General features: G+C 41.2%; 1 protein-coding gene across 4 annotated transcripts in view; it reads left to right on the forward strand.

Annotated features, from left to right (window-relative positions):
• The window catches only part of tsnare1 (T-SNARE Domain Containing 1), an 849044-nt gene that overhangs the window by 141667 nt on the left and 681274 nt on the right, over window positions 1–26103 (forward strand). The gene's annotated exons all lie outside the window — the stretch shown is intronic.

Here is a 26103-nt window from a genome sequence, read left to right on the forward strand (position 1 = left end):
TTGGATCCTTTTCTGGTTGACAATCAAACCGACTTATCTGATGCACGTAGTGCTCACCTAAAAGTCTAGAGCATTGGCACGCTACCATAATTAGAATGTTCAGTTGGTTTAACCATGAAGCATGTTCTGAGCTATACTGCCCTCTCTGATATTGCCAGACAGCACCACTTCACTGAAGTGCCACTACATGACTGATATATTAATAATGTGTCTTGGCAAGTTTAGTTTTTGCACTTGGTTGCATTACACAGCAGCATCTCTGCCTTTAGGAGTGAGGCTATTGAGGAGAGGACCTTGGGAAGTGGTAACTTTGATTTCTTTCAAGGGTAACAATTGGCAACAGTTGATGTAAATACAAACCAGAGAATCAAAACATTTTGGTGTCTTTTGTCTGAAAAAAGGCTGAGCACTCAGGCTGTTCTCAAAGACCAGCAATTTTACCTCCTATTCATTATCTGTGAACTGATGGAAGCAGATAGTTGATGCTGATGCACAGAATGAAAGTTAGTTAAAATATTTCTCGATAATTTGAGGTTTCTAAGTTTGGTTAATTTGAGATGTGATATATGGTGGTTGTGGTATTCTGAGGTGTACCAATGATGTTTTATTTTAAAACATTTGCCTTTCGCATGTGTTATATCTTCTGTTTCAAGTAAAATTTATACGATATTTTCCAAATAAAAGCTTTCTTTGAATCTGAGTGTTTCCCCTCAGCCTCCTAACCCTAAAATTCCAGAATCTGAAAACCTAATGCATTATACTGTTTACTTTGTTTGCTCATAAGATTTCCCATTGTAAATAAACCCCCATTACTATCCAGGAAATCTCTCATTTTAGAAGAAATCTCCATGCGACAGAAATACTTAGAAGTTAATCATTGAGTCCCTTCAGATATATGGAAACCCCATATGCCTCCAGTTCAAAATCCAAAATAAATGATACAGAACGATCGTCATCAACAATGACTTGTTAATGAGTATGACTCTCCATCCAGGAAATATCATGTTACTGATCATGGACCCTGCAGTCCTGAAGAAGGGCTTATGCCCGAAACATCGAATCTCCTGTTCCTTGGATGCTGCCTGACCTGCTGCGCTTTTCCAGCAACACATTTTCAGCTCTGCTGTCCTTCTCTGGTTGATGATTAATCTAATCCTAGAAGCACAGTACCCACACACATTTGGTACTTGTTTCTGGGAAGTTGAATGGACACTGACCTTGAAATGGCCAATATTCCTTTCTCCAGTTCCTTTTTCTGTACTTCCACTTGCCAATGGATGCTCTCGAAAAAATGTTTCCTCCCCAGGGGTTTTCTTCAAATTAGTTTCTTCTGAGTCAAAGTTGCATAGCTGTTGATGTTTATGCTGTTTCTTTTTTGAGGTAAGCCTAAAGGGTGTCCTTGGTCATAAATGGAGATGTCCTTGCTGCTGTAGCATTCATCTACCATCACTGTCATTACTATTACATGAATGTTTTCTGCTCAAATCACTGTTGAGGGCTTGTTTTGGATTGTGAGTTGTCTTGTTCCTCCCCTCTGACCTCACCATCGTGGGGGACCCTGCCGGGAATTGAGAACCCCTGACAGGATCATTTTCTAGATCAGTGAAAGCCTCAAGCTTAACCACCACAGCAAGACAGACTGGATTCACTGGAAGGATCTTGAACCGTACAAATCATAGGACCTATCTTGGTTTTTGATTTTACTTTTATTGTCGCATATATTTTGCAGTAAGCATATAATAATGGCAGTGAAAAGGTTTAACTTGTCATCATAATATGGCGCCATTTTGAATAATTTACAAATAAGAAAATAAAGATATAGCTTGAAGCCCCTCAGTCCTGAGCCATCAGCACTGCCTCTGCCTCCATCCTTCCACCATAGTTTGGGTGCCATCTACACCAGATCCAAGCAACGCCAAAGTTAGCGATCCTCAGGCACCATCTTTGCCACTGGACTGATACTCTGCCTCAGGGGACCAACCATTAGAGTCACTGCTCTCGATCACTCCATGCCTGCGTCCTGGTTCTGCTCGAGGTCCACATGCTAGGCCCATCTAATCGGTGTTGCCCTTCTGCCATCGCTTTGCCGATGCCAGGCCCAGATCTAACCAATGGTGAAATTGTCGATTTTCAGGTGCCATCTTTTGCCACTTCGGCAGCCACCTATTTTTGGTTGTGTGCTTGCTCCGGAAAAGTAATAGGGACTAATTCAAGGTCTGCGCCGTGCCCACTCCCCTCTGTTCTGGGCCTGGCTTGAGGTCTGTGCACTGGTTCCACCTGACGTCCATGGTAGGCTCGCCCGAGGTCTGTGTCCTGGGCATGGCTCGAGACCACTTCGCGTCCATGACCTGGATCTGCTTGAGGTCCACACGCTGGGCTCTTGCTGCCATCAATGCTGTTTGCCTAAGGACAACGTAAGTTTTTTAAAAATGAAGAACAATAAAACAGAAAAAGAGAAGAGTGGACAGGCTCTGGAAGAGGAGCCCTGCTCCATTGTCATCTTGGACTGGCTATCCCTATCACAGTAAGGAGCAGAGTTTGGAATGGAGACCATAAACAATTTGGCTGCAGTCTCCTCGATGTTAAACTTAGTAATTTCCAATGAGGAAATTTTGCTCATCTGGTACTGAATGTCCCATAATTTGTCTACTAATCCTGTAATAGTGGAGGAGTTGAGATTCTGGTGAGACCCGAAGAACATGAGAAGAACAAAAGCAGGGCAACCAGATGAAAATGCTTCAATAGCCCAAAATATAGAAGGGAAAAAAAAATCCAGGCTCGTGGAGTTGACAGCTCAAGATGCAAGTTCTCTCTCAGGACCTCTGGTATCCCCATCTGACATTACAGCTATCACCCAAAGGTATTTCGGAATCTAAGATTAATATCTGATATTATTAAAGTTAAGGCCAGAGAGTGACAGAGTTCCTAATGGAACGATTAAGATCTGTTCCTCAAATTTGTGCTGAGCTCCATTAGAATAGGGTGGAAGGGATTTAATTCAATATAAGGTTTCTATCAAAAATTCCAGTGTCTTTAAAGTGAAACGTATTTAGTATTGCATGTGCATTTTCTTCAAAGTTAAGCTTTATAATGTTTAAGGGGATTTCATTTCTAAGTCGGAAATGCTTTACTTCTATCCTGGATCCACATTGAAATGAATCCCAACTATTCTACTCTCGCTGCCTCTGTTATTTTCTATTTATTATGATGCAGTCCTCTCTCTTGCCTGAGTATGCATTGTGTAAGGTATCTGGTTACTTTGGAGTCCATTAAAGATTGTGTTATCAGACTGAGGCTTCTGTTCATCATATTCAGCACTTGGATATTTCCCTCGAATCTCAGTGACCAGCAATGAACTTAACAATCAGGTCATGGCTACATCGGAAGCGCTCTATCACTCCAACATAACTGCTTTAGATTTGTCCTTTTATTGATTTCACAGGCTACCTCAGCATACTGTTCATTTCATTGATTGTTGTCCCGCATCATCAGGAGATGTTGAATCTATAATCCTTACCTTGTCTAGCCTCTTAACCAGTTGGGTATTATTCTTTAAGGGTGCTGCACCTTGATTTTTTCTTTCCATTCTGTAATTTTTTTAATACTGTTTCCATTGTCATCTTTCTATAAGCAGCAGTTCACACTTCTAGGTTTCATTTGGTACAACTCTGTCCCAATGCAGTTTTAAGTTGCGGTTCTTCTGTTGTCTGTTTCCAGAATCTCATCCTCTCTCCCTCCTTCCTCCTCAAATTTCTTACAATAATTGAATGTAATATATAAGGCATGGTGTGGTCATAGTTGGTATAGGCTTATTGGTAATCAAGTAAACTTTCCACTCCACATTGCTATCCAGTGACCAAAGTTGTTTAATGTCGAAACATGTTTAGCCATGCCTGTCCTCTACATCAGCATCCCAGCCTGTTTGGGGAGGCATGGACCCGAAGATTGGTTGACTGGGGTACCTGGCACCATTGGTACTTTTGAATCCTATCCAAGAACAGATGTCTTGAACAGAGTCCACATTACAGAAGAGGAGGTGATGGCAGTCTTAAAATGCATAAAAGTAGATAAATCCCCAGGAAAGGAATGAGTTGACAGTGGAGATAGTGGAGTTGGGTACAGTTACAACATTTTAAAAGCATGAATAGCAAGGTTTAGAGGGATATGGACTTAATGCTGGCAACTGGGACTCTGTCAGTTTCTGATATCCGGTCAGCACTGACAAGTTGGACTGAAGGGTCTGTTTCCGTACTGTAAGACTCCATAAGTCAGTATCTTCAGAAGAGGGAGAGTGTTTATTATTTGAAACTGATACAAATGATTTATATGGTTGGCAGCAAATGGACAATGTTATATTGACTTACCTGACAAACCAACTTTAATTTCTGCAGTGATGTAAGAATATTTTTGTCCCAATGATTTGAACTTCTTCGGCTATGGTAGCGAGTCTGTTTGAGAACGTAGCTGAAGAGCTTCTGGGCAGAAGAGATGACCTGGGGTATGCAGTGAGAGAGGGACTCACTGAAATCCTTGTAGGGGGAGGAAGAGAGCTTCTTCGTTTGAGAACATGGCTGAATTGATTTGAAGTCAAGGTCAATGAGTTAGAATTTCACAATCATTTACCGAAGAGGGATATTAAATGTCTTAAAATTCTTGTTCACCATTTTTGAGCTTGTAAATTGACCTCTCCAAGGGGACTGGGATCATATGATTCTCATTCACTTCCTATTCACAGTGCAGGCAATATCCAGGGCTGCAAATTAACTACTGCTTTCCCACTTGTGTGTATACAAACAATATGTAATCCCTGTTTATTGTTTTTTACCACCAAAAAATCCTGTTTTTGTATTAACTGAGTTGTTAAGAATTAGTGACGTGCATTAAGTCACAGAAAAAAGTTCAATGAGCAATGCTTGGAAACCTCATTATGTTTTGATCTTGAACCCAATCAACCTTTATGCTCTTTTTGTTTTCAGAAGAACTGACATTTCTTAATTTCTACAGAGGATTAAAAGACAGAAGGAGCTCATCTGACCTATTATGCCTTTGCTTTTTACTGGAGTAATCCAAAAGCAGATTTTTAGTCAGTAAGGATTCAGTGGTTATGGGTGAAAGACAGGACAGTGGAACCTCTCACTCAGGTTGAAAACTTAATTTGTGTTTTTAGATTTTTATCCTTAAGCTGGAAAAGTATACTTTATTTGAAAATCAATATTTTGATTAGATTCAATTAGACTCCCTAAGTGTGGAAACAGGCCCATCAGTCAACAAGCCCACATTGACCCTCCGAAGAGTAACCCACCTAGACCCATTCTCCTACCCTATATTTATCCATGACTAACACTATGAGAAATTTAGCATGGCCAATTCACCTGGAGAAAGTGAGGACTGCAGATGCTGGAGATCAGAGCTGAAAATGTGTTGCTGGAAAAGCGCAGCAGGTCAGGCAGCATCCAAGGAACAGGAGAATCGATGTTTCGGGCATAAGCCCTTCTTCAGGAGGGCTTATGCCCGAAATGTCGATTCTCCTGTTCCTTGGATGCTGGCCAATTCACCTGATCTGCACATCTTTGGATTGTGGGAGGAAACTGGAGCACCCGGAGGAAACCTATGCAGACACTGGGAGAATGTGCAAAATCCCTGCAGACAGTCACCCAAAGGTGGGATTCGAACCTGGGTCTTGGGCGCTGTGAGGCAGTGGTGGTACTTTTGGTATGTTTGAGTAGCTCAAAAGCTTAAGCTCATGTCACTGAAATATGAGAACATTAATGGGGATACAGGAAAATCTAGATGAAAAATGACAAAAATACAGATTATGGCCTCTGATGTTTGTTGCTTTTAGGTTAACATATCTGTTGGGCAAACAGTACCTATGACAAAGATGAACTTGAAGAAGTGCTGACTGTTGGTTATTGTGGAAGGATTGCCAAGTCCAGCCGAAGTCAGAGGCTGATTTAAAACCAAACAATAAATTTAAAGAAGAGAAGAACTTGCATCTATACAACATTTTTAATGACCTCAGCAAGTCCAAAACACTACAGTTAATAAGATGCTTTCAAATACCAGTCATGCTGTGTATTATAGAGACAAGCTGCAACTAACTTGTGGAAAGCAAAGTCGCATAGCCAGCAATGAGATAATGACTAGATAATGTGGTTTAGTAATGTTGGCAAGGACAAGTTAGAAACACCTCTGCTTAAATAGTATCCTACAATCATTCATAATTATCTAAAACAACAAACCAGATCTGAGTTTAACATTTCATCTGAAATCTCTGAGACTGCAACACTTTGTCCACTACCACACTGACGTGCCAGCTGAGATTAGATTCTCAAATCTTTAGAATTGATCTCAGACCAACCAACTTGTAATTCAGGTGCGAGTGCGACTGACTGAGCTGAGGTTGTCACTTTAAAGGATTGGATCTATTACCCCAGCTGCAGTGAAAGATAAAATGATACCTTTCCTCAGTCAGGCAGATGAATGCCTGTATATCAATAACTTGAACAACTATGATAATATAAAATTTACAACCCCGTGCGAAGAACCTTCTCGATCACTTCTGCATGTGAATGATGAAAAAGATAAATGTGCTACCTCTAGCATAGTTTCACTGAGCACATTTCAGGAAACCGCAAAACAGTGAAGGATACAATAAGCAAATTTCAGAAGAACATCGACCGATTGGAGCGGGCAGAGGGAGGTGCGGGGATGGTGCTGTCTGAACTCTGATGTTTCATGCCCAGAGGATGCTAGGGCCTGCAATGGGAGGGTAGTTCACATAAACCTCACAACCTTTAAAAAGTACTTAGATGAGCACTTGAATTGCCATAACATTCAAGGCTATGGCTCTCGTGCTGGAAATGGGACTATTTTAGCTTTGGCAGTACAGACTTGATAGGCCAAAGTACCTTTTCTGCACTGTATGATTCTGAGATTAGTACACTGAGCAGATGCCAAAAGCATTTTAATGTGGAGAATTGTGAGGTAATAACTTTTTTTAAAAAAAGTGAGGAAATATGTACTAAATAGTACAACTTGAAAATGAGTGGTAAATTTGGATGTGCATACATCACTTTAATGGTGGGACAGCAAGCAATAAAAAGAATCTAGATCCTAGTAGAAAAGGATTTCAACTTAAGACAACAAGTCCGCAGGTTGTACAGAAAATATTAGGTTAAAATTCCACTTGTGTGACAACAGCATTTGAAGGGTTAAAACTATCAGGAACCGTGTCTGTGCCTCGTGGTTGTTATTAACTGTTGTTAACTTTTTTGCTCAGGTGGTTGGGGCAAAAGAAAGCAAAGACAAGTTGTTTCAGAAAACAGTTGTGAATAATCGGAAGCAGATAGAGTGAGCACCAGAAAGAATGATGGAAGTAGAATCCCACATATTAGTCTGTATCACCAGCAGAAACTAAACAGTAAAGGGAAAAACAAAAAAATGAACATGGAATGATGAGGAGAATCTGATAGGCAGAATGGACTCCATTGTAAAAATCAATGACTTGAAACTTTGGAGAAAGTGAAAGACTTCTAATTTGCAGAAATATAGCATTGAATGACAGACAGAAAAGATAACTCATCAATTGGAAGCATAGGGTAACTATTTCCGTTTGCTTTGACATGAATTATAAATTTGCTCTTTAGAAATGATCACTTTTTGGTAACCACTTACTGAATGCCTACAGTGTGGAATCAGGCCATTGAGTCCACTCTGACCCTTGAAAAGCATTCCACCCACATGAACCCCTATTCTGTAGCCCAGCATTTCCCATGGCTAATCCACCTAGCCTGCACATCCCTGGACACTATGGGCATTTTAGAATGCCCAGTTCACCTAACCTGCACATCTTTGGACTGAGAGAGGAAACTGGATTATCCGGAGGAAACCCGTGGAGAATGCATGGAGATTGAACAGGCAATCGCCTGAGGCTGGAAGCGAATGCGGGTCCCTGGTGCTGCAAGGCAGCAGTGTTCATCACTGATCCACCATGCTGCCCAGTGGTCACCTTTCCATGAATAGGTGGGATGGGTTGAATGCCAATTCAAACTTGAGCATGAAGCATCAGGTTGTGAGCATTGCCTCCCCCCACCGCATCACTTCCCCCTCACACCCCGCCACTTCCCCAGCCCTCCATCACCTTCCCCATCCTCTCCATCACCTTCCCCATCCCCTGCATCACCTTTTCCCATCCCCTCTATCATCTCTGCTGTACATACAAGAGACCTGCCTGGTAGCTGGTTAAATTTGCTGATGAGACAGAAATAAGGACAGCCAAAAGGAATGAAGATGTGGCACAAATCTCCAAAAGAATTTAGAACGGTTGAGCAATTGGCCGACACGATCCAAATGAATTATTGCTTTAATAAATTTTAAGCTATACTTAAGCAATTGAAAAACTGTAGGAAATAAATATGTAATGAATGAAGCTGAATTAGCACAAAGATACTTTAAAAAGGGCAATACCTATACATCATGGCAGACTTGATTTAGAACAATAAGAAATGCTTGCATATATAGACAAAAGAGTAGGTAAATTCAACATAATTTATTACTAAGATTGAACAATGCATTGCTCAGATAACAGCACTTTTTCCAGTTTTGGTCAAAGCATGGTGAAAGAGATATGTTTGTCTTGATTAACACATTAATCCAATGAGTCAAATATGTCTGGGCTAGCAAAATTCAATTGGATGAGATAATGGGAATATTAGACTAGAGAATGAGACCATTTGTCCCACCTGTCCAAAAACCCTATTAGACTTATCTATTCTAATCTTCATGTCAGTTTGGTTCAGCTGGCAGCAATCATTGGAGTCAGAATGCTTTTGGTTCAAGTCCTCCTGCAGACTATAAAACATAATTTAGGAAGATATTGTCCTCATTCACCATTACAAACTCTATGCCAATCAATTCCATCTCTCTCCATGACCAGTGTCTTATGCCAAACCAGAAAGTCAGCACTCTTGTTATTTTTGACTTAGAGCTGTCTCTTCAATCCCAATGTCCACTGCAACCCCCAAAATAACTGAAAGGGTTAATACTTGAGTCAAAGAGTGTGGTGCTGGAGAAGCACAACAGGTCAGGCAGCATCCGAGGAACAGGAGAATCGACGTTTCGAGCATCAGCTCTTTCTTGAACGCTCGAAATGCCAATTCTCCTGTTCATCGGATGCTGCCTCACTGGCTGTGCTTTTCCAGCACCACACTCTCAACTCTGATCTACGGCATCTCCAGTCCTCAGTTTCTCCAGGGTTAACACTTGATTGAGTGCAGTAAGCACCACCCAATGGGATGATGCCATAAGGACTTTTTCAGAGTAAAGTGGAGCTTGTAAAAGTTAGGCCTGGGATGCCAGAATTTAAAGTGTGTTACTAAAACTATACAGGGGATCAGTTAAATTGCACTGAAAGTAAGAATATAAGAATTAGAAACAGGAGTAGGTAATTCAGCCCCTTGAGTCAACTTCACCTTTCAATATGTTCATAACTGATGTCATCTCTGCCTCAACTCCAGTTTTCCTGCCTGCTCTCCACAACCCTTTAACTCATTACTAATGAAACATCTCAGAGATAGTGAATTCCATACGTTCATGATGCCTTGAGAATAGTAGCTTCTCCTCATCTCTCTTTAAATTGTCCACCCCTTATCTTAAGACTTGACTTCTTGTTCTTGATTGGCCCCACTTGAGGAAACATCCTTGCTCCATCTACTTTGTCAATTACCTTTTAACTTTTGCATCCCTCAGAAAAGTGAACTTGAGCATAAGGTCAGTTACGATCTTATTGAATGATGGTGTAGACTCGATGGGCCAAATGGCTGTTTGCTGCTCCTTCTAATGATCTTATAGTCTACTCTTAACAGTCTTTGTAATAATGTAGGATATATACACCTAACCTGTAATTGGTTCCTGTAATGCAATAAACTTCCTGTTGTTTACCCAACAAGACTCATTTAGTTTGACCAGAACAATAGATATTCTAATCCATACCAGACAGCTTTGAGCTTGAAGGAACCCACATGGATTTGCAAATGTTACTTTCACATCAGGAAGGTTCTAATGCATCACCCCTGCCTCAGCCTTTCAGACACTCAAATCCTCTGAATCGTTTACGAGTTACAGACTTGACAGTTGAAATGTGTTCGTGGTCACTGTACCATCTTCTGACCTCTGTAAACATGAGCTTACCCAAAATTCCACTTCCTGGATTATAGCATGGCCCATCTGTTCACCTATCCTGCCTGTGGTTGCTGACCTATGTTAATTCCCATAGATTCATAGATCTCATCCTTGAGTTCAAATACTTCCATGCTGTTGCCCTCCCTTCATCTCAACATAGCAAGCTCCAGCTCCAAAGCTCTACATTCTTCTGTTACGCATTCTTGATATCCTTTACTGTGCCATTGGTAGCCATGTCTTCAACTTCCATTTGATCAAAGCTCTGAAAATTCCTTCCTTAAAAATCTCTGTTTCTCAATCCATATCTGCTCATTTAAGTGCCTCTTAAGACCATTTTTTTTTGTTTGAGCCTTTGGGCAACTGCATTATCTCCTTACCAAACTCAGTGTCAAATTTTACCATCATCATCCTGTGAATTGCATGCTATTGGAAGAGAAAAGAAACTTGACCATTTCCTTATGAAGAACCTTTTGATGTTCTTGCCCTCAGTAAAACAGTACTGTCTTGTATGTCAGCTATTCGTCTGACAGGACACAGCTTCACTCTCAATTCCAAAAGTACAGGTGTATTTAGTAAACTGTTGTTTTAAGTGCCCATTACAAATTGTTGAATTGCAGCAGGCATGAATTTAGAGCAATCTCTATAGAGCAGGACATCTGAAAACTGCTGCTAACTTTAGAACTGTAGCTGTATAGAATTATATAATGATTGCAGGACAGAAGGAAGCCATTTAGCCCAAGCTGTATGCATTGGTGTTCTCCAAGAGCAGCTCAACTAGCTCCATACTCTTTTCTTTGTGAGTCATGATCCAATTTTCCTTCATAAGGCTCACATCACAGGCTTAGGAGTACATTAGAGAGTTTTACGCAATGCTTCCCAATTTTCTTCCCATTGTGACCCTATATTAATGAGCACGCCTGAGACAAGGGTAGGTGTTTTTGATTTGTTTTTTATTTTTAAAAGGTACCCAGCATTTTAAACACCTGCCTCATGTGCAATATGCTCAATACCATTCTGCATCCACATATTTTCAGTCTAGCTAATGCAACTTCAGATCTGCCCCTTTGACTTCACTGGGAGGCTGTGGAGATGTGAGCCAGATTAGGAAGATATCTGAATCCCTTTGTGGCACAAGAGATGTTGATGCAAATGCCACCATTGCTGCTTCTGTCAAACACCTTTAGTCAGTGTTCTTTCATCCTCAAACTTTGCATCATTGTGAACAATTTCTCCCCGTCCAGACAGCTTCTGATGTTGAACACCTCAATTAAATCTTCTCTTAATCATTTCCTTATCATGGAAAACAATCTCAGTTTCTCGAAGTTACTGAAATTCCTTAAGTTTGATCGTGATTTTTCTGCATTTTATTTGTTCAGTCATGCAGCATTTGCTGTCCATCCTAATTACCCTTGAGAAAGTGGTGGTGAGGCACCACTTCTTGAGGCACTACAGTCCTTGAGGTGTAGGTAAACCCACACTGTTGATTTATTGGTGCTGAAGAAGAGGCAATACATTCCCAAATAATGAGCGGCCTACAGGTTGCAGATTTGGTGTGTTATTGCAGTGCTCCTTGTAGATGATATAGATTTCAACCATTATGCAGGGAATGAACTGTGAAAGTGTTAGATGGGCTGTTTTGTCGTGGATAGAGTTGAGTGTTTTCAATGTTGTTGGAATGGCACTCTTCAAGGCAAGTGAGAAGTATTCCATCACACTCCTGACTCCTGTGTGGTGATCAGCCACTGGGGAGACTGGAGATGAATTGCATGTCACAGAATTCCTTGCCTTTGAACTGTTCTTGGAGTTCAATATTTTTAAAGTTGGTGAAGTTCAATTACTGGCCAGCTTTAATGCCAGTGTGTATAGTAGTAGGACATTCGGTGGTTAAAATAGCATTGAAAGTCAAGGTGTGATGGTTACATGCTCTCTTGATGGAGACAATCATTGCCTGACACTTGTGTGGTACAAGTGTTACTTGCTTCTTATCAGCTGAAGCCATCATGTTGTCCAGGTCTTGCTACTTATGGACTGGATTGGTTCAGCATCTGAAGAGTCGCTAATGATGCTGGATATCCTCATCTCCAATGCTATGATAAAGGGAAAGTGATTGATGACACATCTGATGATGTTTGGCCCTAGGACACTACCTTAAGGACATCCTACAGACATGTTCTTGGACTGAGATGACTGATGCATTTCAGTCTTAGAGCAGATTCTTACTTGTTTTTGGCTACGTCATTAATGTAGATGAAGTAAAGCAGGGGTCCTAACAGCATCCCCTCAAGATCCCCACTCTTATATTCTTTCAGTCTGAAATAACAATCATTAGGTGCCAGGGCTCTTTTTTTCCCCTGTAACTCAACCAATTTCATATGCCTGGTTATCATGTTGTTGGCAACTGCTGTTTCTTTTATTCCATGAATTTTAACTTTTATTTCTTTGCTATCATTTCCTGGAAAATCTTTTCCTCCATCTGTTTCCCATTCATCAGGGGCCTATCAAATATACATATCAATACAAGATACATCTCTTATTTCTTAGCTTGAATGAAATCAGTCGTGTCACTGAAATAGAAAACGCCGGAAATGCTCAGCATGTCAGGCAAAATCTGTGAAAATAAAGAAACAATATTTCAGGTTGATGGCCTTTCATTGGGATAGATGCTAGCCTTAATCCCTTACCCTCTGTCTCTGTAGCAATGCCATTTTCTCTTCAATTAGTTCTGTTATTCCCCCCTATTCTTATCTTTTCTGAACACTTGGCTATTTGAGTGATTTGCTTTGAACCCAATCCTGCCTACCTTTGTGCTTGGTTATTGCAACAAGATATTTCCATGTGGTTATCTTTGTTTGTAGCTTGCCAGCTTTATGTGCCATACTCCGTACATTCTTGTGCATATACAGCAAACCTAATTTAAGTCCTATTATATTCCATCTTGCTCTCTGACCCCACCTAATGTTTTACTGGTTCCTGCTTTAGTAATACCTATTTTCTCTCAATTGTCTGTGCACCTTGGCATTCCTGTTAACTGCTGCTTCTTGGTTTTTGTATCACTACCAAGTTAAATTAAACCCTGCATCAGACATTTGTTCAGTGGGGACATTAATCCAAGTTCTGCAAACTGGCAAGCCTGTAAAGGTCCCAACTACCTAACAATCAGTCCCAACATCACAGCAATCTAAAATTTCATCCTTCTCTTGCTCTCTCTCTCTCTCTCTCTCTCTCATGCGCGCACACACACACACACACACACACACACACACACACACACACACACTCTCTTTTTCTCGCTCTCCCTCCAGCCGTTTATTCATCTATTCCAATCGTCAATTGCAATACGTACTCACAGGTTACAGGCAGCATTTAGAAATTTCTATTTGCAAGGTCCTGCTTGCTAGTTTCTTGTTTAGCTTTCTAAACTTTGCCTGCCTTATCACTCCGTCCCATCTTTTAGATTAGACTTACAGTGTGGAAACAGGCCCTTCGGCCCAACAAGTCCACACCGACCCGCCGAAGCGCAACCCACCCATACCCCCTACATTTGACCGCTTACCTAACACTACGGGCAATTTAGCTTGGCCAATTCACCTGACCCGCACATCTTTGTGACTGTGGGAGGAAACCGGAGCACCCGGAGGAAACCCACGCAGACACGGGGAGAACGTGCAAACTCCACACAGTCAGTCGCCTGAGTCGGGAATTGAACCCGGGTCTACAGGCGCTGTGAGGCAGCAGTGCTAACCACTGTACCACCGTGCCGCCCATAATTTTGTCAATATGAACCACAAACACAGTTGAGCCAGTCTTCCTCCTCAATGCCATTCCTGACCTGAGCTCGATTGAAGCTACAGACCATTCTGGATTGACCTCTCCAGTCACAGAAACACCCTTTTCTTTGGCTTGGTGCCTTCAGGATTAGAACGAGGAATGAAAATTCTTAATTAAGTTTATCTCTGGGATATTTTTGTAACTCACAGTTCACACCAAATGGTATCTAGTGGCAGGAATTGGTTGTTTTTGTGGCTACTGTGCTGTCCCTTTTCTTCATATGCTTGCAATATTTCACTGTCCTTGGTTTGTTAATTCTGCAGAAATTGTTCTTTGTCACTCTCTGCTGAAAGGAAATGAGAAACTGTATTGTTTGGATGCCATTAAGCACGATGTGTGATGGCAGGGCGAGAGTGGCGCTTCTAACAGAAAGCACTTAACACTGGTGTATTCTGCAATATTAAAGAGTGAAAGATCATTGTCTCCCACCTTATTGTCAGGAAACGTCAGCACTTGGATCCATCAGGATGCTTCAACAAAATGACATTTCAGATGAGAGGCTAATCCTTCCCAGAGAGGTTCAAAAATTAGCAGGAAATGTTTTGAAAATCTCCCAACAGAAACATTTGATGTTGACATATTGTCAAGGTCATTAAGAAAACAAATGCATTTGGGCTCTTTTGATGTTCAATTGTAGAATTTTCACAACCGCACATTTTTGTTTCATTATGTAGTGTGAATGTATAATCACACAGTAGGGGTTGACAGTGAGGAGAGAATTAAATTGTTGTAGCATAATACGATTATTGCCCATTTTAGAATTGTTGTCCAAGACCGTTTTTCTGCCAGTGCTTTTTCTTGTACCTATAATTAGCAGCAATCTGGCAGATCAAGGTGTGGTGCTATGGGTCAGAGTCGTTTGAAGTGATTCAGAGATTCATATCAAGTAGAATATAGTCAGGAGAAATTTGTGAAATTTAAATAATGCAGCCTGCTAAGCTGGTGGCTCAATGTGTTCAGAAAAATAATGTTGCCATGCATTTGAGGCATGTGGATTATGAAATACTTAGGGCGGCACAGTGGCTCAGTAGCTAGCACTGCTGCCTCACAGCGCTGGGGGCCTGGGTTCAATTCCCGCTTCGGGTGACTGTCAGTGTGGAGTGTGCACAACCTCCCCGTGTCTGCGTGAGGTTCCTCCAGGTGCTCCGGTTTCCTCCCACAATCCGAAGATGTGCAGGTCAGGTGAATTGACCACGATAAATTACCCATAGTGTTAGGTGCATTAGTTAGGGGGAGTGGGTCTGGGTGGGTTACTCTTCAGAGGGTCGTTTTGGGCCAAAGGGCCTGTTTCCAGACTGTAAGAAATCTAATCTTAAAAATAAATACACATGGAAGCAAGAACAATGAGAGTGAAAAGAAAAATGTTTTGAAGTCAACTGAGTATAAAGAATGTAATGGCATAAATTGCTAACTCGTATGATGGCAAGGTTTTGAGCAATGAGTGACTGCTGATTTTCCAGTGGATTTTCCCACTAGATTGAGCAGCCGTATCGTACTAAGCGAAACTGCAATGGTATGCTTAGTAACACCTAAATTTCAACATGCCAACATGATCTTTTTTAAGTGAACAGTGATATTGTTGCCAATTTACTGAAGAATATTGTTGCTTTGTGTGTACAAATTTAATGTTGTTTGTGCAATATTTTTTGTGTCAAAGACTCTTCTCTGGACTTTGTTCCATCTATCAAGACAACTAGCCAATTACCCAAGTTTTATTTTAACTTATTGAGTCTATCTTCATGTTTCCAAAATTGTAAGCATTGGAAAATAGGCTTGACTGCCACACTGGGTCTATCAGATCATCTACAAATTAATTAGATGAACGTCTCATGTTTTTTTTTGGCTGTGAAGGTTCCATTCTGTTTAAGTTCCAACCCAATGTCAACTGGCACACACTATTGACACTTACTGCACTTCTCACTCCAAACTCACAGATAGACAGTTGTGTGAAATGGAAAATGTTATATTGGAGCAATAAGAAACCTTTGCTTAGGTGGAGGCATTTTTCTTTTGTTTTTGCATTAATATCACAATTTTTGCAACCTTCGTGTCTCCCAGATTGCTTCACAGATAAGGAAGTGTCATCATTGTTGTAGGAAATGCAGTAGCCAATTTGCCAAAAGCCAATTGCAACCAGCAGCAATGAGATAAGTACCAGCAAATCTGTTTTTTGCTGCAGTTGGCTGAGTGATAATTACAGTCAAGATTAGAGTGTTACTGGAAAAGTACAGCAGGTCAGGTAGCATCCGAGGCGCAGGAAAATCGACATTTCGGGCAAAAGCCCTTCATCAGGAATTAGGAATTGCTTCATTCCTGATTAAGGGCTTTTGCTCAACACATCGATTTTCCTGCTCCTCGGATTCTGTCTGACCTGCTGTGCTTTTCCAGCACTACCTAATCTTGACTCTCATCTCCAGTATCTGCAGGCCTCACTTTCGCCGCCTGAGTGATAATTCCAGTCAAGCTCACTGTGAGTAACACCCCAGATCGTCATCAATGGCAATACCAGTATTTGTAGTTCATCTCTTGTTGCTCTTGAATTGTTTGGCTGTTGAGGCTGTTTGAAAGGGGAGTTAAGGGGCAACCATATTTCCTGATGGTCAGGAATTACATGTCAACCAAATCAGGTAGGGAGGCAGATTTCTTTCCCTCAAGGAAGTCAGTGACCCAGATGGAATTTTATGAAAATTGACTGTCACTGTTTGTTTGGCTTTTATTTGCAGACTTTATTGAATAATCAGCATTCTGCAGGTTACCATTGACCAAACACCAAAATAGCCACATGGAATTGAGTGACCCTTTCCAGTTCACAAGTGGACAACAATTTCTGATTTGGAAGAGCAGCTACTATTTTTGGCAACAGTGGGAGAATGGCAAAATAAATTAAAATGACCACACATATTAAATATTTTTAATTTAAATTTAAATTTTGGACAGACTTCTCAAAACTGATCCAGCGATGAAAATAAGTAAGTTGTATATATAATCTTATTATGGAAATTATTCCTGTGTGTTCGAGTCTTGCCAGTCCCAACCAGGTGGTGAGATTGTATTTGTTTAGTTTTAGCAAATTGCCTGACTTAATTGTCTGATCCTCTATGCATTATTTCAGGTATTGTTATTTGAAGAAAATGTGTCACTTACTGCATCCAAAAACATTGTTTAACAGCCAAACTTAATTTGATTTTCTAATTTTGAGAAATGTATAGCACTTTATAAACACCTTTGCCACTCAAAGGCCAGATGTATTCCTAAAATCAGCTGGATACAGTACACCCATTTTCAACATATATTTCTCACCATTGATTTGATGGAGCAAAACTGCTGTCAATTGTACAGTAATAGAGTGACAACTAAATCAAATCTACATCAACGTGTGGGTTGGAGCAACAGTTACACAACATGGGCAATGATGTGTGACAATTATTTTATATTTGAGTGAAAACGAGATGAATGCCCCATGTTACACTCTTGCCCTCTCAAAACTGTAATGTTTATATGACAGCTCCAGACTTTGGTGTTCTCCGTGAATGTTTTCACCTTTTGTTTTATAAAGCTGATTCCAGTATTGGAGTTGTGTTCTGAAGTGGAAAGGTGCTTTCACTGCATCATTGACACAATATCTTTTTGCCCACCATCATTTGCAATCCAACACTTTATTGGCTGCAGTCATTCCGGAAAGGTGTTGTATCGGTTAAGCAACTCAGTTTCTGATTGCAGAGATTGGAAATTGGTCAGGCAGTACTTTCTGTGCACCTTTGTAGGGGTGGTTAAGTGGTTCAATTGACTCTAAATGGTGGCACGGTGGCTCAGTAGTTGGCACTGCTACCTCACAACGCCATGGACCCAGGTTCACTTTCCATCTCAGGAGACTGTCTGTGTGGAGTTTGCACATTCTCCCTATGTCTGCGTGGGTTTCCTCCGGGTGCTTCGGTTTCCTCCCACTGTCCAAAGATGTGCAAATTAGGTGAATTGGCCATGCTAAATTCCCCATAGTAATAGGTGCATTAGTCAGAGGGAAATGTAGGGAAATGAGTCTAGGTGGGTACACTTTGGAGGGTCGGTGTGGACTTGTTGGGCCGAAGGGCCTGTTTCCACGCTGTTGGGATTCTAATCTAATCAATGTTTGTGCTTCACCTTCACCATCCTTTTGTTTCTAAACAACCTAGACCAGATCTATGCCAGAACTATTCGTAGAGTTGTGTGAAATGACATGTTTACAATCTAGATCCTGTTGTCACGAAAACATAACGGAATCAGTTCAGGTGCTGGGAATTGGTGTTGTAGTAATGCCATTGGACTAGTAATTCAGATGCCCAGGCTAATGCTGTGAGGGGCATGGATTCAAACTTGGCAGAATTTGAATTCAATTAACACAGCATGAATGGAAAAGCTAGAATTAGTAATGGTGACCGTGAAACTATAATTGGTTTGTTGGTGCAAGCCCACGTTTTGAAAGAAGGAGATCCAGTGTCCCTGATTGCAATGCTGGACCCACAGTTAGGTCCTCCAAAATGGAGGAAATAAAGCTATCCAATTGAAAGGCAATTGTGGATGGACAACAAATACTGCTTTTGGCAGTGACCCCCACATTCAATGAAAGAATAAAACAGAAGGCCTATAAGTAAAGAAAAAAAAAGTCACTCCCAATCCACCAAGACATACCTTGAAAAAGACAAAACAGGCAGAGAACCCATCAAACTCCACCCTTTCTTATTTGTTATATGGTTTAATGCTGGACTAAGTTTGTGTTCAAGACAGACTTTAAAATAAACTTATTTATTGTATGTCACTAAATACTATGATGGATGGTGACCCTAGATGTAACAGTGCCTAACTTATTCTGTGACTGACACTGCCTTACACAAATCAGTTTACTCCATGCTACTTAGCCATTTGCTTCTGTGTCTTCCAATTTAATATTTGCATGCTATAATGAGTCCTCTGATCAATTCCACTCTAACTAACTTCATCCACATGGTACAGTGTAAGCTCAGTGAGCAATAGCTCTGTGACATCAATGCAAGATTGCCCTGGGGGCCTAAAGCTCTTACCTGACACTTTCTGGATTAAAAACAATATACAAACAAAACTGAAGGAGAAACATGTAAACTACTAGGTTGCAGACAGAGGAAGACTCTGGCAATGTCAAATAAAAGATTCCCGAACCATGTTGGTATTTAGTTAGGTTTCCATTTTCTAGACCAGACCTTGCAATGGTAGATAGAATTTATGGTCATTATTGCATACAAACATGTTAACAGAATTAAGTTGACCAGGAGAGGGGAAGGTTCAATTCCCAGCCTCCAGCTCTGCTTACGTGCATTATTTAGCTGTTTATCAACACAATTTGTACACATATGTCTTCCCAAAACAGTGGCGATTATACTTCAAAACAAGCCAGTACAGAAACAGATCAACTTGTCTGCACTAACCATACATTCCAATTTTACCTAGTCCCATTTGCCAACGTTTGGCCCATATCCCTCTAAACTCTTCTTATTCATAAATCTATCTAGATGCTCTTTAAATGTTACAATTGTACCCACCTCCACCACATCGTCTGGCAGCACATTCCATACACACACCACCCTCTGTGGAAACATTTACCCCTCAGGACCTTTTTCAGTCTTTTCCCCTCTCACCTTTAACCTATGCTATCCAGATTTGGACTCTCCCATCCTGGGGAAAAGACCTTTTCTGTTCACTCTGTCCATGTCCCTCATGATTTTATAAACCTCTATAAAGTGCGGCACGGTGGCTCAGTGGTTAACACTGCTGCCTCGCAGCACCAGGGACCCAGGGCGACTGTGTGAAGTTTGTACATTCTCTCTGCGTCTGCATGGGTTTCCTCCGGGTGCTCCGGTTTCCTCCCACAGTCTAAAGATGTGCATTGTCCATGTTAGGCAAATTGTTCATACTAAATTGCCCATAGTGTTAGGTGCATTTGTTAGAGGGAAATGGGTCTGAATGGGTTACTTTTCAGAGGGTTGGTGTGGACTTGTTGGGCCGGAGGGCCTGTTTCCACACTATAGCGAACCCAATCTAATCTAAAGTCATCCCTCAGTTGACTGGCAAGCACAGTTTGGGCCAAATGGCCTGTTTGTGTGCCATACACGTAGTGTAAGGAAATGTACAAATAGTTACTTTGACATTAACAGAGAGAACTGATACAGAGATAAGAGTAGAAGAAGCATGTAAAGAGAAACACTACACAAGAGGGTGTATTCAGCAGCCTGTCACGTATAGATATCAAAACAGTGTGTCACTATACTCAATAGAGTGAAAGAGCCTGACTCCAGATTAAGAAGCTCCTAACCTCAAATAACTATGTCAGATATCCACAATCCTGAGATGCTAAAGAGAAGAATAACTCTGCTAGTCCCTTGTACCAGGAGAAGTGTAACAATCTTGTCAAAGTGATAGAGTGACAGATGACTATTCCGAAGAGAGCAATGTAACCTGACTACTTAGTATTGTGTTCTGTTGTGGGTGTTCAGCAGCTGATAAAGTGAATTGCCTGTGTCACCATACACAGGATCCTAACTAGAATGAAATACTTTGTTTAGTTGTTGTAACATGTACTCGTGCTACCAGAAATGTTACCTTATTTGCAATGACTAACTTCACATTTCTGACTCTCCTGCTCCACGGATGCTGTCTGACATGTGCGCTTTTACAGCACCACACAACCTTGCCCGACTTGATCTCTCTTGTCTGGACAGGAGAGAATGACTCTGAAGAAGAGGCATACTGGACTCTAAGTTAACTGCGTTTCTCTCTCCATAGTCGCTGCCAGACCTGCTCACTCTGGCAGCAGGATCTGTGCAAATGTTTTAATCATTCAAAAACAACGAGGAAGAAGTTTTACATTTAAAAACAGAGAGGGAAAGGAGGGTATCCTTTATCCAATGGCATGTCACCATCCAACATGTTTGCTGCTTTTCGTTTGTAAACAAGAATTTTCGTACTTACTTTTGCAGTCATCATGGCTGCTTATCCTTGAGTATAGCCTGTCATTCAGGTGAAAAGCCCGTCATCCTTTATTAACATTGTGACTCAGTCTTTGGAGGCAGCAGTGTAATGTGAAAGAACAGGTGTACACTCTTCGAGAGGCACAAAGCAGAAGCTGGCTTCACACACTATCTTTGGAGATGAAGCTCCTGCGATGGGAGAGAGTGTGTGTGTGTGTGTGTGTGTGTGTGTGTGTGTGTGTATGAATGAGAACTTCCATTCTGTTTGCAGGAAATGTTATTAGCTGAAAACATGCAAGCTCCAACATTGTTCCAATTATACAGCTGATGCTCTAAGTCAGTGGTGTTAACTATTTGGTGGCTTTTATAGTCTATTCATTCAACTGGAAACCAAGTCTACAAATCAATAATGAAAACAACAAGCTGCAGATGCTGGAAATTTAAAATAAAACCATTGCTGCAGAAACTCATCAGATCTGGTAGCATTTATAGAGAGAGAAACTGACTTTAATGTGTTGAGTCTGGTGGCATTTTAAATATCTTTCTCTCAAATATCACTGCTTCCAGGATATCTCCTTATCATCTTTCGCTGGGATAATGCTTCAGGATGATCTTTTGGAAGGACTCATAATCAGTATGAAAAGGTCCATTTGTAACACAACCAAAGTTGTTGAGCTTCAACTTGTTAAATACTTCGAACACCTACAATGGCTGATGGGAAGAGTGGGAAACATTCTTGGTCAGTCATGTGTTAGAAAGAAAGTTGGAGACTCAACCGTCATAGCTCTAGGATTCTCTAGAATTCAACGTGCATGAGAAAATATTTGCTACCATATCGACTCTGACTCTGATTGCATTGTTGGTCAGTTAGCTGCATGGCCAGTGTGGATCAAATCAATACCAGCAGGATAAAACTTCAGGTAAAAACAAGGGCTGCAGATGCTGGAAACCAGATTCTAAATTAGAGTGGTGCTGGAAAAGCACAGCAGTTCAGGCAGCATCCGAGGAGCAGGAAAATCGACGTTTTGGGCAAAAACCCTTCATCAAGAATAGAGGATAATGTTTTAGGATAAGGTTTGAGCATTGTCAGGTAAAAGGTTAACTCCTGAGCATGTGCATAGAAAGCCAAATGGTTGATGATGCCACGGCCATGTAGAGGAGGAGCAAGAGCTTGCACCTCATGTAGGCTGTAATATCAACATATTTTAAATAATTAATAGTTTTATAAAAATACCTCAGGATCTAACCAGATCTTTAGCTTAGAGTAGCATATCCCAAATTCATCTAACATTCCACACAATAAATCACAGAATCCCCATTTAGTCTGGGATACCTTTCGGACCTAGGAGAAAGTGAGGATTGCAGATGCTGAAGAATCTGAGTTGAAAAGTGTACCGCTAGAAAAGCACAGCAGGTCAGGAAGTTTCTGAGGAGCAGGAGAGTCAACGTTTCGGACATAAACTCTTCATCAGGAATGTGGGGTGCAAAAGGCGCAGAGAGAGAAATTGGGGTGAGGTTTGGAGGAAGATAGGTGGGATGGCGATAAATGGACGCAATAAGAAGGTGATTGTGATAGATCAGTGGGGAGGGTGGAGCAGATAGGTGGGACAGAAAATGGGTAGGTAGGTCAGATCAGGAGGGCATTGCTGAGTTGAAGGATTGGATCTGGGATGTGGTGGGCAGAGGGGATGTCAATGTTGATGCCGTGTAGGTTGTAGGGACCTGAGGCAGAAGATGAGGTGTTCTTCCTGCAGTTAGTGGGGTGGCTTTGATTTGGCGGTGGAGGCAGCTCAGTGTTTGCATGTCCTTGGGGGAGTGTGAGGGGGACTTGAAGTGATTGGCCATAGAGTTGTTTGGTGCATGCGGACCAGAGACATTCCCTGAAAAATTCCGCGAGTCGACGTTCTGTCTCCCCGAAGGAGATCACACCTAGAGCAATGGGCACAGTAGATGAGGTGTTTGGATGTGCAGGAAAATCTCTGCTGGATGTGAAAAGATCCTTCGGGGTCTTGGACAGAGGTAAGGAGGAAGGTGTGGGTGCAGGTTTTGTATTCCCTATTGATGGAGCCACGAAGGGAATAGTCTCTGCGGAATGCAGATGGGGTGGGGACTGACCATAAGTGGCGGAAATGATGAAGGATGATGCATTGTACCCGGAGATTGGTGAGGTTGAAGATGAGGACCGGGGGGAGTTCTACAATTATTGTAGTTGGAAGGGTTGGGTTTGAAGGCAGGAATGCAGGAGATGCAATGGAGGACATTGTTGATCACATAGGTGGGGAAATTGTGATCCTTGAAATGGGAGGAAATCTGGGATGACCTGGAATGAAATTGCCCCTCCTGGCAGAGGCAAAGGAATTGAGAGTAAGGGTGTACATTTTTACAGGAATTGGGGGCGGGGGTTGGGAAGAGGTGTAAGTTGGTGGATTTGGAATAGATGCCTGTGTTGAGTTGGTCGCTGGACACAGATTGAGAGGTCCAGGACGGAAAGGGCGGTTTCAGAGATAGTCCATGTGTACTTGAGGTCATGTGAACTTTAGGATCTGCCTACTTACCCTCAATATAGAGGAGATCACAGCACAATGAGTCTGACCTGCTGGGAGGCTGAGACCAGAAGACGAATCAAAAGCAAAGATCTCCAACTTTTATATGGCCATATGGTACAGATAATTTGGTTTGTTATACAAATTTGGTTATTAATACAAACAGCCAGCAAGCATTACTTTAACTGTGGGCATTGATTGGGAATTCGTGCCATTGCATTTTGTGAAACATTTTATTCTTGAAAACTAACAATCCACAAATGATGTATTGAAGTGATTAGATTTACACACAACCTTTAAAAAACAAGGTTTGACTACCTGCAGTTATTTCAAGCTATCATAGAGCCAGATTAGTTGGCAGAGATACGCATCACTATGAGACCAATAGCTAATCTAATTTGTACAATGACTATTTATTTGTGAAGTTTCAAGACAAATTTATTGACCAATACTGAATTTTCTGCTAAGATGAAAGCATTAGGTTAACTCATAAAGAGATTGATCAAATTTTCTGCTCCTCGGAAGGTGCTGATTATTGCTGGGATAAAGTTTGATGGATTCTGGATAGTCTTCACATGTTTATCTAAGTCGAATTTCTTCATATCTTTCTGGAGCGCAGGAGATTGAGAGATGACCTTATAGAAGATTATAAACTTATGAGGGGCATGAATAAGGTGAGTAGCAAAGGTCTTTTCCCTAAGGTGGGGGACTTGAAAACTAGGGGGCATATTTTTAAGGTGACGGAAGTAAGTTTTAGATTAGATTAGATTCTCTACAGTGCGGAAACAGGCCCTTCGGCCCAACAAGTCCACACCGACCCTCCGAAGAGTAACCCACCCAGACCCATTCCTCTACTCATGCACCTATCACTTTGGGCAATTTAGCATGGCCAATTCACCTGACCTGCACATCTTTGACCGTGGGAGGAAAACCGGAGCACCCGGAGGACACCCACGCAGACACTGGGAGAATGTACAAACTCCACGCAGACAGATGCCTGAGGCTGGATTAGAACCTGAGTCCCTGGTGCTGCGAGGCAGCAGTGCTAACCACTGAGCCACCGTGATGCCAAATAGGACCTGCGGGGCCACTTTTTTTACACAGTGGTTCATGTGTGTGCCAGAGGAAGTGATGGTTGCAGATACAGTCACAATGTTTAAAAGACATTGGAAACGTTTATGAATATGACAGGTTTGGAGAGATATGGGCTAAACACAGGCAGATGAGACTAGCTTAGTTTGGGAATATGATTAGCATGGACTAGTTGGACCAAAAGTTCTATTTCCACGCTGTGTGACTATGATTCTATAAATATGATCAGATTCAGGTTAGTTAACTGCATTTGAATCTGAAATGCCTAACTGCAGCACTCTGAATAGTAACCTTCAAATGAGAATTAGATTTACACTTGAAAACCAAATTAATGCACACTACTGAGCAAAGAGACATACTATTAAAGTTGTTTTCATTTATTGCTCATCAGGACAGAATCAGAAAAATATCAAAACTGAAAGATAGCAGCAATTCTGCAATACTCAAGTTCTTTACCAAGAGACGATTAAATAAATGCAGAGCAATGCACTAGAGCAGGTGAAGAGGATTATTGTTTTCAAACTTCCAGCACAGACTCGCCAAACCACCACCTTCTGTTCTGTTGTGTTTCGTGTATTTTCTGTCACTTATAACAATTCAGCTTCCATTTCCACAGTGAAATGTTGATACCTTTAGGAAATTCACTCAGATGGAGGTATTTAGGTAGCAAACAAAACATTAGAGCTCAACTGTCCAGCGAGAGATAAACTCACTAAATGTCACCTTCCCTCGCCAAATATGAATTATGTAATTTGTATGATTACAATTATGTATCACCAGTGATGGTTTAGCATTTTTAAACTATTTAATCATCCATTTGAACATAGTGAATTGATCTGATTTGGAATATGTCGGATGAAGTTTGTCTCATCTTTTATTATTTTCACAAAGCTACATAAGCTGGCAGTTGTGCTGTTGCTCAACAAAATCACCACCTTTTCTGTGTGATTGTGGTTGAAGTGGGGGAACACTACCTGACCCAGCAGCTCATGTCAAATTTTATTTTAGCAGATGGTGGATTAAATAACTTTTACTGCATTATGGAAAAAGGCTTCAAATTATATCTAACATATTTGTCGCTTTTATTTCTTCATATGAACACCGAAATCATTAAACCACAATTCCTTAGATCAAGCATAAGTCATTTTCAAAGAAAGGGAAGTGAAAGAACATTATTAAAATGTTTAGCCTAATCAAGTTAGGTCAACTTAGTTCCAACACGTATTTTGGATCCAGGCTAATTCAGGTAGATATAATGGCGATATGTATCTCTCTCTGTAAAAAAAAAGGCAATCGGTTATAAAGCTTGACAGATACTAGTTTGTATCAAACATGGGGCAGATGAAGAGGCTAGTTCCAATACTAGCTCCACCAGAATGGGAGTTGAACAGGAGTTGTTATTCTGGCTAAACACTCCCCTGGTGACAATTCACAAATATCACAAGAACTGAACTTTTGGTATTTTCCCAGATGACCATTTGGTA

This window comes from Hemiscyllium ocellatum, chromosome 4, assembly GCF_020745735.1.
Source record: "Hemiscyllium ocellatum isolate sHemOce1 chromosome 4, sHemOce1.pat.X.cur, whole genome shotgun sequence".
Taxonomy (NCBI): Eukaryota; Metazoa; Chordata; class Chondrichthyes; order Orectolobiformes; family Hemiscylliidae; genus Hemiscyllium; species Hemiscyllium ocellatum.